Source organism: Malania oleifera, chromosome 9 (genome assembly GCF_029873635.1).
Source record: "Malania oleifera isolate guangnan ecotype guangnan chromosome 9, ASM2987363v1, whole genome shotgun sequence".
Classification (NCBI taxonomy): domain Eukaryota; kingdom Viridiplantae; phylum Streptophyta; class Magnoliopsida; order Santalales; family Ximeniaceae; genus Malania; species Malania oleifera.
In genome coordinates this window covers 76315312-76332602 of record NC_080425.1, presented here as the reverse complement: position 1 = coordinate 76332602, position 17291 = coordinate 76315312, and the positions used below count along the sequence as shown (strand labels likewise).

Below are 17291 nucleotides of genomic sequence, written 5' to 3'. Positions count from 1 at the left end.
ACAGTGTGTGGCACATGAGTTTAAATATATTAACACATCCATTTAAATAACTATAACAACTGAGAAAATATACCGATATGCACTCATAATTATATATAAAACATAGTGTCATAAATTTTCATATCATTTTCATAATCATATACATACTTATTCATTTCTTATATCATATACGTACTCTGTCATTTCTTATATTCATAATCATCCTCTAGCACATGGGTATCCATTAGCATATAGCACAACATGTCTGTAACTAATGGTTGTTCATTTCTCAAATCGTTTTTTTTTTTTCATTTTCATAGTCTAGCTCATGAGTATCCACTAGTATAAAATACACTACGCATCTATAACTCATAGCTGTTCAATTCACTTTTCACTTTTCATAAACATTTTCTAACTCATGAGCATCCACCAGTATAAAATACACTACTCGTTTGTAGTTCATGGCTGCTCATTATCGCGTCTGTAATGAGAAATGTGACTCCCCGATTTTTGTACCAATTTTTTTTCAATAATAAATAAATTAATTAAATATTCACTCGCCATTCATAACATTCACAAATCGGCCACATCAACAATCCTACTACCATTCGTACGACCTAACCCGCATTGGGTACCAGGTAAAAAGTCATTTTATTTATAAAACCTAACAGCAGAAGACATTGTATTTATATCATTCAGAATACAATACCCAGAGTATCTACATACACACATATACATCATTATCACAAACTTAAAAACTACTTAACATTAGGGGAATTACACCTCTCCTAGTCCAGAAACTCACCCTGTGTATCAGGGTCTTAGCTCCCAATGGCCATGGAGCTCTATCGCCTGATCTATCCCTGTTCCCTGAAAAATTTAGATAATTTCGGTGAGACACATCTCAGTAAGAAGGAATTAATTATTTACAGTGTGTGGCCATATGAGTTCAATTATAATACACTTACTTTTCAAATCAATATTTCATCTAAGAAAACACACTGATATACACATTCTCATAATCATATAGATATACAACACAAATTTTTATAAGCTTTAAAATCATTTCTCAAATTTAGTAATTTCCAACACATAATTATCCGCAAAATTCCTGAGAATAGGGAAGATTACCCGCCCTTACAGGTAGCTTCCCTCTGCCCTAACACGTATGCAGCCGGGTATGACCACATTTGATACCTATTAGGGCACTTACCTTACTCAGTAAGCCCTCAAGCAGAGAGTTTCACTTGCCTCAATTATTTATGTCATTAACTCACACAGTTCATTTCTCATACTTAATATTCTTTATTTCTCAATTTCCAATCTTTCTTTCATTTCTTATTTTAGCCAATTTTATCATTCTTTCACGTTCCATTTTCATTTTACTTTCCGGCTCAGAAGTATCCTTGGTATCAAATACTAACATCACTTCTGTAACTCATGACCACCCTGAGGATCTTTCTATCCACGCTATGCTTCCCCCCATGGTCAAAATTGTGCGGCCCGAAAGCTGGATCTAACCGTGGTTGGCCGATTCGGTTAAATCAAATATCATATCACATATCGCGTCTGTAGAACGACTGTCCAGCCTATAACCTTAATCTGGACTCAGGGGGCCCAACAACCCTACACAATAGTTTAGTCGACTATCACGCCACACGCTTCAAGAGTTTGTGTGGCTGCACTAATACCACTAGTAACGGTACCGTACTCAATATCATAACTATCCAACAGGGTTTACTATCACATACCCGCAATCATTATGCGGTATTGGCATTCCATCAATCATATTCCAGTATATCACAATTCAGTTCAATATAAATATTCTCATCGTTTTCTGTGCACATTTCATCATCGCGTAATAACATGTATCATATTTCACGTATTTTTCACTTTTTTCCAAAATACTCATATCAATAATTTGTACAAACTCATTTCTCATGCAAATAATTTCCACTAACAAATAAATATCATATTTCATTATTTTCCAATATCAGAAATTCACAAAATCTCATCTTTCGGGCAAAACATTTCTACTCACATATAAATACAATATTTCATTATTTTTCACTATCACATCAATAATTCTCATTTCAATATTTTCTCAAAAATTACTCATCGTTATATTTCACACTCCAAAATATCACAATTTAAAATTACTCAAATGCCACACAATTTACTTGATATTTATATCATAATAATTTTTAGAAAAAATATCATATGCTCATTTTCACATATTAAATCAAATAATAATTCTAAAAACACTACTATAATTTATTCCCCTTACTTGATTTACTGAGAGTCTCACTAAAACCCCAAATCTTACGCCATTGGCGCCCAAAATTCAACTCTTGAAATTTACATTTTTTCCAAATTAATTAATCTATTTCTCCAAAATAATACTCATCTAACCTTCCCTAAGCTCCATATATTTCAAATTAATATTTAAACTAACATTTAACAGTCTCACTTAATTTTCTAAATTTTGCCTACGGGTCCCAAAATTACACCCACGACGCTTATCCGGTCCTAAATTTCAAAATTCCTACTTCAACCCCAAATGCTCAATATTTTAACATTTCTAAATTAATACTAATTAATTAAAAATAAGTCATTTAATATCTCCTCATACCCCAAATTTGGGGTTTTGCCCACGACGACCCCACGAGAATTTTGTCCTACTAGACTTATAGAGAATCATCCCTAAATTCTCGTGGTGGTGTCTGTTCGTCGATTAAGCTTATAATTTGTAAAAAATTAAAGAAAAAGGGTAAATTAGCTTACCCAAGGAGATACATCTACGTCGCTCCTACCACCGATCCACTCCAGTAGAAATGACGACAGCGGAAAATAGAGTCTAGCGGTATCTTTTAATTTTCGATCGGACAAAAATTCACTAAGAAATTGAGGAGAGAGAGAGAGAGAGTGCTAGAGAGCATGCTCTCTGATTGCAGGTTAAAGAAAGAGATGAAATTTTGATTTCCTTCAAGATACTTCCTGAAGGAATCATTTACTAATATAATAATATTAAATAATAATAATAATATTTAATTAATATTAATAATATATTTTATTAAAAAAATAAATTTTAATTAATTTTTTTCTTTTCTTTTTTTAAAAATTTGATTAATTAATTAATTAAAAAAAAATTTTGGAATCACTCCACTAATCTTCTATATCCCTTTTTGGGGTTATTACAAGAAACCATCCTGAGGATAATCACTTCGTCATGTATTCACCCCACGTGACTGGGTTGTGTGCCCCGAAGGCTGGACCTAACCGCGGTTGGCCTACCCGGTTAGATCAAAATAGGGAACACGTCTGTAGTATGGCTGGCCTACCCAATCCTGGTCTGGACCCCAGAGGGTAACACAACCCTTCACAGGCTAAATCGACTATCTCGCCACACTCTGTACCTGACGTGTGGTTGCACTAAAACAATGCTAGCAACAGTACTGTGTTGTCAGAATAACACTGATCCATCAGGGTTCTCATTTCCAAATTTTAGTATTCATATTCCATTATGTTTGTATAATTCTCATCACACACACACACACACACACACAGATATATATATATATATATATATATATATATATATATATATATATATATATATATCATCATCATCATCATTTCTGTATAATTGTCTGTTCAACATTTTTGTACAAAACATCTTTAAGTATTTCACATACCATCATCCAGTGTAAAACACATATGTGTATTTCTCATTTCATTATTTTTGTAATTCTCATTATTTCTGTATATTTCTAATCTCATTTCATCATTTCTATGTAAAACATATCTGTATATTTCATATATCATCAATTCTTAGTAAAAACATATTTATATATCGCATTTTATCATTTTTATATAAAATATAACTGGGTTTCTCATATCATCATTTCTATATAAAAATATTTTTGGGTTTCTCGTATTTTTATATCTGCATAAAATATAACAGTATATCAATATTTCACAGTACAAATCATATATTTCAGTATTATTCACATTTCCAATATAAAGTTGTTATTTTATATTCCTCATTCCACACAATTTTAAATGGTAATTCACAATATAATAATGATAAGGAAAATATTCATATCATAATTTTCCAATACTATATACCATATTCTCATTTTCACATACTTTAATCAATCAATTAATTTTGCAAAAATATCTGTTATAGTTTATTTCCCTTACCTACTTACTGAGAGAATTCCTGTGAAGATCCTAAAACCCAAGCCTGCGGCGTTTTGGAGCCCAAAACCCTGAAATCACATTTTCCCAATTCAATCAACTCAACCCCAGAATTACAATTATTTTAATATTTCCTAAGCCCACATATTCCCAATAGCTAATTAAACTTTTAAAATAATTAACGGATATAATTTCATTATCTTTACCCTAACATTGGAGTGGTGCCTAGGAAACTCAAATTAAAAATTTGCTCTGATTAAAATGATGAGAATTGAAACTAGGACCCCGCGGTGGTGTCCGATCGTCGATTTGGCTAAAAATTTAAGGAAAAATTAAGGAGAGAGAGAGAGAGAGAGAGAGAGTTTACCTTTTCACAGGAGTGGTGCCTACGACGCCCAAATCACGAATCCACTCCGGTTAAAATGTTGGCGGCCAAGAATGGAAACCAGTGGTTTTTTTCCATTTTTCAATCGGACAAGAATCGAGGAAGAAATTGAGGGAGAGAGAGAGAGAGAGATGGCGAGAATTCTGGCTTCAAGAATGTTTAAATTATATATATATATATATATTATAATATAATATAATATTATATTAATATTATATTATATTCTTAATTAATAATTAATTAATTTTTTGAATCACTACACCCCAAATCATTTTAATTGCAAAAATCTCTTCTTTGGGATAAAATTTTCAAACTAAACTCTCCAACTCTCTTTCCATCCATTTGTTTCAAAAATATTTTGAAAGAGAATATATTTATTATGGGCAATTATTTTTGTATTCACATGCTATACTCTCACATACTATTTATTTTTGAAAATCATTTTTGAGAATATAGTTTGGGTTTTTCTCGATTATTTTCATGATAAACATTTTTTGGGAGAAATTATTTATTGCACAAATATTTTTGTTAAGCATAAATCCCAGTTTCTCCAAATATTTTTGGGAAACACATTTAACATATATATATATATATATATATATATATATATATATATATATATATATATATTTAAAACCTAATTCACCCCTCCCTTCTTGGGATCACACCAATTCGAAGAGAGCTAATTTTCTAGACTCTTGGTCATAAATGTACCTTCCAATATCTTCAACAATTTCTTTGCAGATGTCTCCCTCATAACACAATATTTTTTTATTTTTAGCGATATACAAACAAATTGTACCACATGCCTGACGGTTGATATTTTCCCAATCTTTGTCATCCATGTCCTCTACTTTATCACCAAGAGTAACATTCTATTTCCTGCTGGTATAGGATATCCATCATCTTACATTGCCACAACCAAAATTATTGGTATCATCATATTTCTCCACCTCAAGCCAAGCATTGGCTGTTGCCTTTGAAGATGACGACGAAGCTGTTGGGGTTGGAGGTCATGTGGACAGAGTTTCTTCGACTGGTGAGGCGTGATTTCTGCCATCTTCCAAAACTATATATCCAATAGCAAACCAACAGAACAGAAGGCTTAGGATGAATAGTACCGCATTTATCCCAACTTTGTCTACTCCGTATATCTTAAGAAATTTCACTTTGACTAGGCCGACCTCCAAGGAGTGACTGAGCCGCAATTGTAAGAACCCGACCCAAGGTATGTAGATTGAATAAATGGAAAAAGGTAAAAAGGAAAATTTTGTAGACTTTGTCGATGAAGCCATTGTTCTCGTCAATGAAGGCCCTCATACTCTTTGTTGCCGAAATTCAAAGTCTCGTCGATGAAGAGATACCGAACGTGTTGTAAAATATCGAAATAGGGTTCATCGTTGAAGGGGCCAGTTCGTTAACGAAATGTATGGATGATTCATCGATGAAGGCGCCATCTTGTTGACGAGGTTGGCCGGGTCAAAGGGTCTATAAATATCCATTTCTCTTGCTTAGTTGCTAAGAAACCTCAAACTCTCTCTCTCTCTCTAGAACCAGCGAGATCTCTTGACGAAATTTATGGATGATTCATCGACGAAGGCGCCATCTCGTCGGCGAGGTTGGCAGGGTTAAAGGGTCTATAAATATCCATTTCTCTTGCTTAGTTGTTAAGAAACCTCAAACTCTCTCTCTCTCTCTCTCTCTCTCTCTCTCTCTCTCTCTCTCTCTCTCTCTCTTCGATTCTTCGCTGTTCATCGATTGATTCGACGATCCGACATTACTGCGTGGATCAGGTGAAAAATCTCTTTCGAGAATAGTGGATCGGAAAGTCATTTCAAGGATTTTCGGGTTTTGACCCAAAATCGAGGTAAGGGTCCGATTTCAGTTTCATTTCTGTATATGTGTAGTAGTAAGAATTGTAGTAAATTATAGTTCTTGGATTTTTTGGTTTTGGAAACTCAGTTCGTAGTTTTGGAGCCGTAGAGTTCGTAGTTTGGTATTCAGGAAAAGGTAAGGGATTCTGTTTATATCAGTTTATTTTTGAAATTGGGATCGATAAACCTATAGTTTACGATCGTATGTATGTTTTGGGTACTTATTTGAAAAAATCTATTGTGTGAAAATGCTGGATTTTTGGGTTACAGTTTTTGGAAAAATTTGGGGGTTTCGGATATCATCTCTATTTTTTTGGAGAAATTGTATGTTGTATTAAAATTGTAGTATTGAGATGACCGTACCCATATTTGTATTAAACTGTATTCTTGAACTGAAAATGATATGATTAGTTGTATGCCAAATAAGTGTGGAATGAACTGTTTTATGTAAAATGTTCCAAGTTTTGTAAAAATAGATAGGGGCGGCTAATTACCATACGTTGATGAGTATAGGGACATGAGTTCCAAAATTGTTCCCGATTTTGTAAATCAAATAGGGGCGGCTAATTACCGTACGTTGACGCCATGTCTCAGCTAAATACTGTGGGCGAGAGTGTTCGACTCTATATCCGAGAGTGTGAAATATCGCTTGTTCTTTTTGGCTGGTCACCAATGAGTGTGAGCTACACCGTAGTGGCAACGGTATCGCTGTGAGGCTTCTGTTATCGCAAGGTAATTGGGTGCTTAGTGTGCCGACACTGACCATATGTTTGGGTATCATATGTACTGGAACGAATTTGTGAAAAATACTGTAACTGTATTGAACTGTATAGTAATGTATTGTATTGTATTATGTTTTATGCTGAAATAACACTCGTATGTTACACACTAATATGACCTGCTTTCTTCCTTACTGAGAGGTATCTCAGCCTGAATATACAAATATTTTTCAAGTCCTTCGGGTAGCCAAAACTAGCATCCTAGCGTCCGAAAGCGGTGGTGTCGGTTAGCTGCGTTTAGTACCTGTGTAAGTATGAGTTTTGGGACCGGGTGGTCATTGTTGGGTTTTGTAGACACCCAGAGTATGTACTGTAATTTGGGAACGTATATTATGGTTTTGTATAGGCTCTGGTATGGTACGATATATGTATAGAAAGAACATTTTCCGCTGCGTATTTGATGAGTATATGTATGTGAATGTGTATAGGGTTTACGAGTACCCCACGGGGTTGGACCCTCATTTAGAGTAGTATCTTGTATGTTTTATTTGGTACAGAGATAGGTTAGGTTACTATATTCACAACTGAGACCCATCTGCGGGTTCAGGGCGTGACAACAATGGTCTCTGAGCACTCGCTTAGACAAGGTCTTTCTAGGCATTAAAAAATGGAATCAAGAATCCTAATAGAGAACCACCTTCATATCGACTCTATTCAACCTAACTTTGATACCAATTATTGTACCAGGTACCCCAGTTGTGTCAAACATCAATACTACAACTATTGCTATTGAATATATAACTAAACTAAAGCAATGCAAAAGCTAATAATCAAAAATAGTAATAAAGAAAAACACAAGAATTTACGAGATTTGGTAAAGAATTATCTACATCCTCGGGTGCCGACGATCAATCCACTATTTCTAAAAAATTACAACTTTGACAAATTTCAAATTACCAATAGTGATTAGAAATACCCTAGAATACAAATACTATTTGTAACTCTACAAAATGGGAGGTGTGTTTGCAAATGGTGATGGAAGCTCCTTATATATCTTCAAACAAAAGGTTTAAAAAAACTTTTCCACCGAAGTGGGACTAAAAACCAATATAATTGAGAAACCCAAAAATGCCAAACTAATATAACATTATAATGGCGTTTGTAGTTATGAATCTCAACTCGATCAATGTCACTTTTGTGGATCCATTGAGAGGCTTATTAGGCCTAGCCTATATATGATAGCTATATTTCGTACCCCTTCAATCCCTCATGAAATTATAATTTGGAACTTGTAAAATGAATATTCCAAGCATAAATCATTGCATCCCTTAAAAACGTCGAGTTCTAAGAGTGATCAGTATAGATCTAACACTAATGACTATGATTATGACTATCATTTGATTACAAGATTATAAATGTGATAATGAATGATCAAATATTAATAATGTCTTTCCTAATTAATTGATGAATTTGAATAGCTTACGTAATGAATTTTATATATTTTTTTCCTTACAGAACAAAACACAATATGCAAACATGGTACTAAAGAACCATAATTATTAGCTAGTATAACACCATCCATATAAAATACATTGCAACATCAAAGTGTTTCTACTTTTTAATATCCAATTGAGTTTTAAAGTAGCTTTAGAAAAATAAAAAGGCAATAGAGTATTAAAAAGATAAGGGATTAAGGGTATATGTTGGAGAGGATGTGGCCAAAAGATAGGTTCCATATTTGATTATTCCCATTGGTTGGGTGTGTTCAAAGCCTACACTGCAGCAATTATAAACTGTATTTAGGTCAACAATAAAGACAGCCAGCACCATAGCCATACGTGCAATTAATTGATTCAGGGCAATGATAAAAATATGATAGTGGAGAGGAGCGTCGGATCCCACTGCCTTGCCTTCATGCTTTTGCTATTATGGTGTCAAAAGGATTTAAGCTAGCGTAGTGTAGAATCCACATCAAGCCCTCCACATTCATTTCAAACTTGTTTTTGTAGATGATGAAAAGTTTGTTAAGGATTGGGGGATGGTTCAGAACACAAACACAAGCAAGCAGTTGGAGTTATGTGGTTCAGTCAAACTCAGTCTACATCCACGGGAGAGAGGGAATTTCACTATCTTAATAGGAAATACAGTGGAGGAGGAGTAACACACTCAAACTCAACTCTCAGCTCAACTTCTCGACCTTTCAATCACAATTTACAATACATAACTCACTTGCTTACACCACCTCAATCCTTAACAACTGGTATTAGAGCATTGTTGGGGGTTTTCGACAAAGTTGTTTGAAACTTTAATTCGATCACACCATCGCATAGATCATGCCGAGATGGTCACAGCGGCGAAAATGGTGTAAAAAACCGTGTTGGAATTGGTGTAATCCCAAGAGATGGGGGAATTGAGTTTTAAAAATATTTTGCCTAAATTAAACATTTACGCTGATTCACCATATATCATATCATATTCAATATAATAATGTCTATAAAAAATGATTAAGCTACAAGTTTAAACATACACGTGTAGCATATCTCCTTAAACTCAAATGTGTGCATGTAAATAATTATAACAGTAAATAAACAAGCATACACATATGTAATTAAAGTGCAGAAAGTAAATGAGATGGAGAGAGAAACACACGATATTTGTTATCGAGGTTTGGTCAAACTAGCTTACGTCCCTGCCTTGGGTATACTCCCCCAAGGATTCCACTATCCTTATTTACTTAAATGAGCGGAGTAGAAGCCGTTACAACATCTCCTTACAGGGCAAAGTAAACCCTAACTCAATTACAAGATTGAACCCAACTTGTCTCACTTACGAGACTGAGACTCCCCAGTTCAATTCCAGAATGAAGCCAACAGATACATTAAAAACAATTTTTGTATGTGAAACATGCTTCTAAAATACAAGCAGAGATGTACACATTGAAGCTCAAATATATGCACTCTTTTATGATATGAGTTATGCTCAGTAGAGTAAAGGTGCTATCAAATAAATTTGCACAAATAAAATATATATGAAAAATGAGTATTATGTTCTCTTATAAATATTTTTGCAAATAAAGAATATTTGGAGAATCTAGGAATTTAAGCTCAAGAAAATATTTGTGTTATAAATAATTTTTTCCCAAAAATATTTATCAAAAAAATAATTGAGAGAAAACCTAAGCAATACTCTCAAAAATGTTTTTCAAAGATTAAGTGCTAAGTGAGAGTATATGCAAATAAAATGTCCTAAATAAAATACTCTCCTAAAAAATGATTTTGAAGTAAAAACATGAAAGAGAGTTGGAGAGATTCGTATAAAAGATTTTGTCCCAAAACAATGATTTTAATAATAAAAAATGTTTTGGGGGAACTTTGATAAACAATGGATTAGAGAGAAAATTTGGGCTAATCAAAGTTGTTAAACTGGAGTTATGAGGGGGTATTTATAGACTTTTTGAAAATTATGACCGTTGGGGACACGCTGGGTATTTTTCAAATTGTTTAATTAAAAGTTAATTACATTTAAGCCCTTAAAAAATTTAAAACTTGAGAGGTTCGGTCGATCATATTATTAGGTTCGATCGATAGTGTCAATTTTGAACTACGGACTTAATCGACCGTCTCAGAGTGATTTCGAACCTTTCGTAGGTTCGGTTGACCATGGTTGAGGTTCAGTTGATCGTTCATGTGGTTCGGTCGACCATGGCCAATTTGAACTACACAAACGGTCGACTAAACAGTTGGGGGTCAAACACGTGTTGGTTTGGTCGACTAAGGAAGATACGTTCAAAACAGAACGGTCGATCGAGCGAAGTCAACCGGTTTGGTCGACCGAGGCATTTGTACTACCAAGGATGGATTCGGTTGACTGAGCTTTTAAATTAAACCCAAAAAACCAACGTATGATTTTAAGGGGCTTTTTGCCCCAAATTTGACTCAGAATTATTTCTAAACCTTTTGAATGATTTTGGTCTTTTGGGAAAAAGTTTTTCTTAGAAATGTTAAGTGCCCTAAGGTCATTTGGTTCCTAGGGTCAATCTACAGTCGTTCTGAGCATTCATCCATATCAAGAAAATGCATGCATTATTACAGACCAGATATAAAAAATTAAATGCATTATAACAAGAAATAAATGTCTTCTTCTTTTTGCTCCTTTTCATGGAATACATCAAGCTGTATGTAGGCTTTAAGTTTTGTTTTGGCTTCCATTTCTCATGTATCTTATGTCTATGCTGATATGTAAACATGTTCGCACACTAATTGTACACATAAGATACATGTGATTTGTTAGCATCAAAACAAGGATCAGATTCAAAAAGTCAACAAATCAACCCTGAATGAAGCCACACGCACCACCGCAATATCCCACTGTGCATTGTGCAAGTGCATTGTGCAGTTTGTTATGCAGTTTATCAAGGTTGAAGAAGACATCAACAGTAGGTCCCAAAGTTGCTGTTTTTGAATAGATAATAATTTATTCATGTTTGGCGTGGAGAAATTTGACAGCCAAAACAATTTTAGTTCATAGCAAAGCCCAATCAAGGATAACTTGATTGAACATGACTTGATCAAACCGCTAATCGAAAACAAACCAGCTAATATCGAAGATGGTGTTTGGACAGAAATGGATCATCCCCAATTCCTAAAAAAGTTTTTTTTTTTTTTTTCAAATTTTTTGATCTCATTGTCGAAAAGTGTACATACTTTTGAGAATATAAAATGTTACTCATTGATTGTAAACTCATGCGCATACTCTTCACTTGATTTTTTTTGATTCTTATGTTTTGATATAAAAAAAATCACACCCACATCGTTAGTAAAAAACATTATAGTTTGAATATTATTTTTTCAAAAAAGAGAGCTACAATAAAATATCTCAATTTTTGAAGGTTGGTTGTACCATATATAACTTAATTGACGTCAAATATAAATGCAATTAAAAAGAAGAGGTCTAGCCCCCATGGGCATGGTGCGGTGGAAAAGCATCAGCATCTAAGAAGGAGTATCGGGGGTTCAATTTTAGATAGATACACTCGCGGAGCCAGCGGTACTTGTGGATGGTGAGAATTTACTCTATGAGCTAGCGGGAACCATGGATGGTGAGAGTTCGCTCTGTAAACTAGTGGGGACCATGGATGGTAATGGAGATGTGTCCCGAGGGTCAAGTTGGCCGAATGTCCAACTAATGCACGGAAGCCGTGTCCGCATTTCGGACTTTACCTGATCAGCGAGACCTAGGGGAAGGATGCTGATCCGTAGGTTTGGTGCTGCATCAGGGGGTCCGAAGGGCTTGTTGGTAGCTGGAGTCCCTATGTAATAAAAAAAAAAAGGTGGTCTAAATATATAAAGGTAAATGATAATATAAGCTTACAAAATTTTAATGAATTGTACTTAATGTAACGATTCCAAAATATATATATAAATGATTAGTGTAAAAAAAAATAAAAAAATTTGTTGTTATTATTATTATTATTATTTAAATAAATATATATAATATAATATAATATAATAATATATATAATAATATAATAGGATATGAATGATTTGAAATAAGATTGAATTCATTCAATCTCATCCATATATTATATATATAGATTGATAAGGAAGAATCAATCTGAAGATCAGATTGTTGAGTTTTTTCCTGTTTTATTATTAAAAAGAAATAAAATATTAAATAATACTCTTATTGGGAAAATATTTCTCAAACTGATGCTCACGTAATCTTGTGGCCTCAAGCTGCGAGAAGGCCCAGCAAGTGAGAAGCTGACGCGTGGTACGGTTGCAGAGAAAATCTCGTAGCATGAAGCTGCGAGATTTAAAGGCTCAGCCCAACAGGGTGGTGTCACGTGGCACTGAGTAAATTCGCTGGACTAACCTGCGAGATTTACAGGCTATATATATGCATATATTGTAATAACCCAAGAAAAAAAAATGAATAATAGTTAGTATTAAAAAAGAAAGTGTTTCTCTGTTAGGATCCTTGATTTCATGTTTGATGCCTAAGAAAGACCTTGTCTAAGCGAGTGTTCAGAGACCATTGCGGCTTAGTCGCTCCCTGGAGGTCGGCCTGGTCAAAATGGAATTTCATAGGATGAAACAGGGTAGACACTGTTTATATACGTAAATAAGTACATAAAATAATGTTTTGACTGACATAATTTGTAGAAATATATGATAAAATAATAATAATATAAGTATCATATGCGGGGCCCACATGAGTTCTGAAACCGTATGGAGGTTTACACGAGTCTCAATATGTAGGATGCATAAAATTGTATGAGAGTTATTCGAGTTACGTAGGATCCATTTGGATCTCGAAGTTGTGTGGGGCCCACATGAGTTTTCAAAATTTAAATTTAATTCTTATTCAAAAAAAATAAAATAAATAAATACTAAAAATAGTTTAAAAGTAATAACAATGATAAGAATGATGATAATAATGATTAAGAAAAATAATGAAATAATAAAATAATTAATTAACTAATTGATTAATTAGGTAAGTAATTAATTAAAAATTTATTTAATGGGAATGGTGGCAAGCACTCTCACATGGCCTCCATCCCCATCCCATACTCAACCCATACCTTGCCCATCCTTTATCCATTCTTTAATTTTAAAAAAATTATAATTTCACTCATCTCCCCACACTTTTACAAATTTCATTTCTTCCCCAAAATTTTCCTATAAATAGGGAGCTCTCAACCTTCATTTTTCACAACAATTTTCTAAGGAAGAGAATGATTAGTGAGTGAAAGAATTTGTGGTGAAGAGAGAATTTTGAGTAAGTTCTCACTCACCTACTCTTTCCGATCTCATTGCTTAAAGATAGTTTTTGTGTTCGTAGCACACGGTAAAAGAAGAAGGTAAGTAAATTTTGATTATGTTAGTTTTTTTTTTTTTTATTTAAAATTTATACCCGAGTTTATTTTATAAGTAAATTTCAATTATGTTAATTAGTTCCACAAAATTTTCATGAGTTTATTTTTACGCATATTTAATTATACTAGTTCTATCTTTAATATCCTTGCATCTATTTTTGGGTTAAGAAATGTTCTAATCCCCTCGGGTAAATTTTCAGCATTTCTTTCTATTCAAAAATAAAATTATATATATTTTTAACACGAAAATTGTGTGGTATAAGTTTATTTTTACGTTGCATTTTTATGAAAATATGAATAAAGATGAGATTTTCATGATATTATTTTAAATTGCATAAATTATAATAAGATGATTTTAAAACCCCTTATGGCAACGAAAGTTCAAAGTTACAGATGCTCGATACCGCAACTTAAAGTTTATACGGATCAGAGTGCACCCACACTGTTTACAGAGTGCTTATTTATGTTAGTGGATTTCTCCTGAGTGCACACCTGGTTCCGGACCAGGACTTAATAAAGAAAATCTCACTTAAAGTTTACGTACGTTGATTTAGTTTGGTCGGCCAACCAGCTAAATCCAGTTTTCGGACCGCACAACCCAATCATGGGGGTAAACATGACTTATGGCAAACAGGCCTAAGGGTGATTTTTATAATATATGTTTATACATATTTAATTACGTGTACAAAGTTACTGATGATTTGAAGCAAAAGTGTAAGTTTACATGAAAATGATCATTCTAGTGCTTAAATGACGATCTAAAGAAAACGTATAAGGAAAAGTATATGTATATTTATCATTAAATATTTATACAGTTTTAAAGTTAAAAATTTAATTTAATAGTTATAATATATGATTATAAAATTTTACTGTTATAGTTGATGGTAAAAGTTTTATGTAAAAATTTTTAAATTTATATTTATTCTAGAGATAGTTTTGAAGTTATAATATTAAATATTGTTTTACGAAATTTTTAAAAAGCTCATTTTGGTCACACACTAATAATAATCTTATTTACTTACTAAGCGTCGTCTCATTCCAATCATATTTTTATTTCAGACAACTCTGAAGAGCATGTTGGAAATCAGGCTTAGCAAACATGCGGGTGGGAATTAGAAAAATAAAGATTGATTAGAAATATTAGTATGATTTCAGATATTTATATTTTTGTAATTTTCTTCTTTTAAAATAAGTGATTGTAATATGGATAATTAGCGCTCTGGTTTAATAAAAATTGAGTTTATTTTGCTTCCGCTGTAAATTAGTAGTAAAAAGTTAATATCCCAAACCCCTTGGGTCGGGGTGTTACATATATACAAATTAAAATTTAAAATGCTTATAACCAATTAAAAAAACAGAATATTTTAATTCGAAGTTAATAAAGAAAAATGTGTTTTAATTGTAAAAAAATTATAAAATATTTTTTCCAAGGAAGGCTTTTGAATGTACTCAATTTTTTCGACAATTGAATTAATAATTTTTTTAAAAAAATAAAAACAATAAGTATTTTTTTAAATAAATATACTAAAAATACTTATAGTAGATAAAATTATTTTTAGATAAATATTTTTCTAGATAAGTATTTTTTGTAAAAAATTCTTTTCATTGGAGCATATATTATTTAAATCTCAAGGAGTTAAAAATTTAAAATAGTCCTATTTAATTTAGAAAATTTAAATTTTTAGAATTATTTATTCATAATGACAAACTATTATCATAAAATTGAAGTATTAATCAAAAGAACGTGATATTTACAAAACATTTAAAAAAAAGAAATTAGAAGATATTGATAGATAACTACGAATCTAATTTTACTTACTAAATTGGCCCTAGTTAAATAAAAATGAAAAAAAATTTATTTCGACTTATCTGAGGGAGTAAAATCCTTAAAAATCATACTTCACTCGATCTAATATATATATATATAGCTCATACTCCTATTATTTTTAAAATAATTTTTTATCTATTATTTGTCATAAACTCATAAAAAGATCACATTATTATTTGTTTTATATTGTCAAGATAAATTAAAACTGAATTTATAATTAGTCTACAAGCCAATCAACAAGTAGTAATTAAGTGATCTAAATACACTTAGCAAAATAATAGGTTGGTACTGATTCTATGAAATTAAAGTGATTATTATAACCTCCGGCAATTTCAGACACTTGCAGATGTTGCGATACCATTCAAACTTAAAATAACAAAAAATTGCTATCCATTGTCATTTTGGGTGAGGATTTCCGCACTTTGCATGTTGCAACATATATATAATTATTATGTGTCATTTTTTACATTTGACAATATTTAATTCTTTGGAGTAAAGGTCGAATCTTTCACTGTTTAGTTAAATAAAAGTTATTTTATTTATCTCAATTTAATTTGAAAATATATACAAATAAACTTCAAAAGTATGAAGTGTGCACAAGACACATGACTATACAAATGAAATGAAAATAATCAAATGTTATACAAGTGATATGAAAATAATCAATGATATATACAAAAGAAATAAAAATAATCAATGATATACATACAAATGAAATGCAATGAAAATAATGCTAAACTATTCCATGCCACAGCGAGGTCGTCTCCGGGGTCGTGGTGGCTACCATCTGCGTCTGCCTTCTCTGTGTTGGTCATCTGCATCAGGTGTCCTATCCCATCATCCTAGATATGGATTATCTCTGCCAAGAGGTACTGCATAATCATCATCCATGCAAAGTGCATGCAGTGAGAACTGAAATGATGTCTCGCGATGAGAACGAGGCGGCATAGCGGGTGCATCGACCTCCTCCCCATCGAAAAGGTCGTCCAATAAAAATGACTTCGATGGGGTAGTAGTAGAGTCGGATGGAGCGTTAGCTGGTCTACTCGAAGGTCCGGCAATATCAGCTGTAGTGGAAGGCACATATAATGCTGACGGACCAAACATGTACTTCGCCTGTACAACCGGTGGCGAGGAGATGGGACTCACTAGACGAATAGAGGAGGCATGTCGTCCCCCTCGTATTGGAGCTGGTCGACCTCCTCATGCTGGTACATTAGGTCCTCCTCGTGTTAGGATCCGTTGATTGTCCTTGTGGACGAGGTCCACTGCAGCACTCATCAATCGGTGGATCGCAGGATCGAGCAAGATCTAGTCTACCTTAATGACTATATCAGCCTGTAGGATTTGAAAATATTTTGCTAACACATGCAAATTGTAATGTATACTTAACAAATGAATTGTGGGTTAAAGTCTTCTTACAAGGCTC

The 17291-nt window shown here is 33.0% G+C and overlaps 1 protein-coding gene across 1 annotated transcript in view; it reads right to left on the bottom strand.

The window, feature by feature from the left end:
• Window positions 1–17291, bottom strand: part of LOC131163511 (probable copper-transporting ATPase HMA5) — a 37623-nt gene that overhangs the window by 19637 nt on the left and 695 nt on the right. The gene's annotated exons all lie outside the window — the stretch shown is intronic.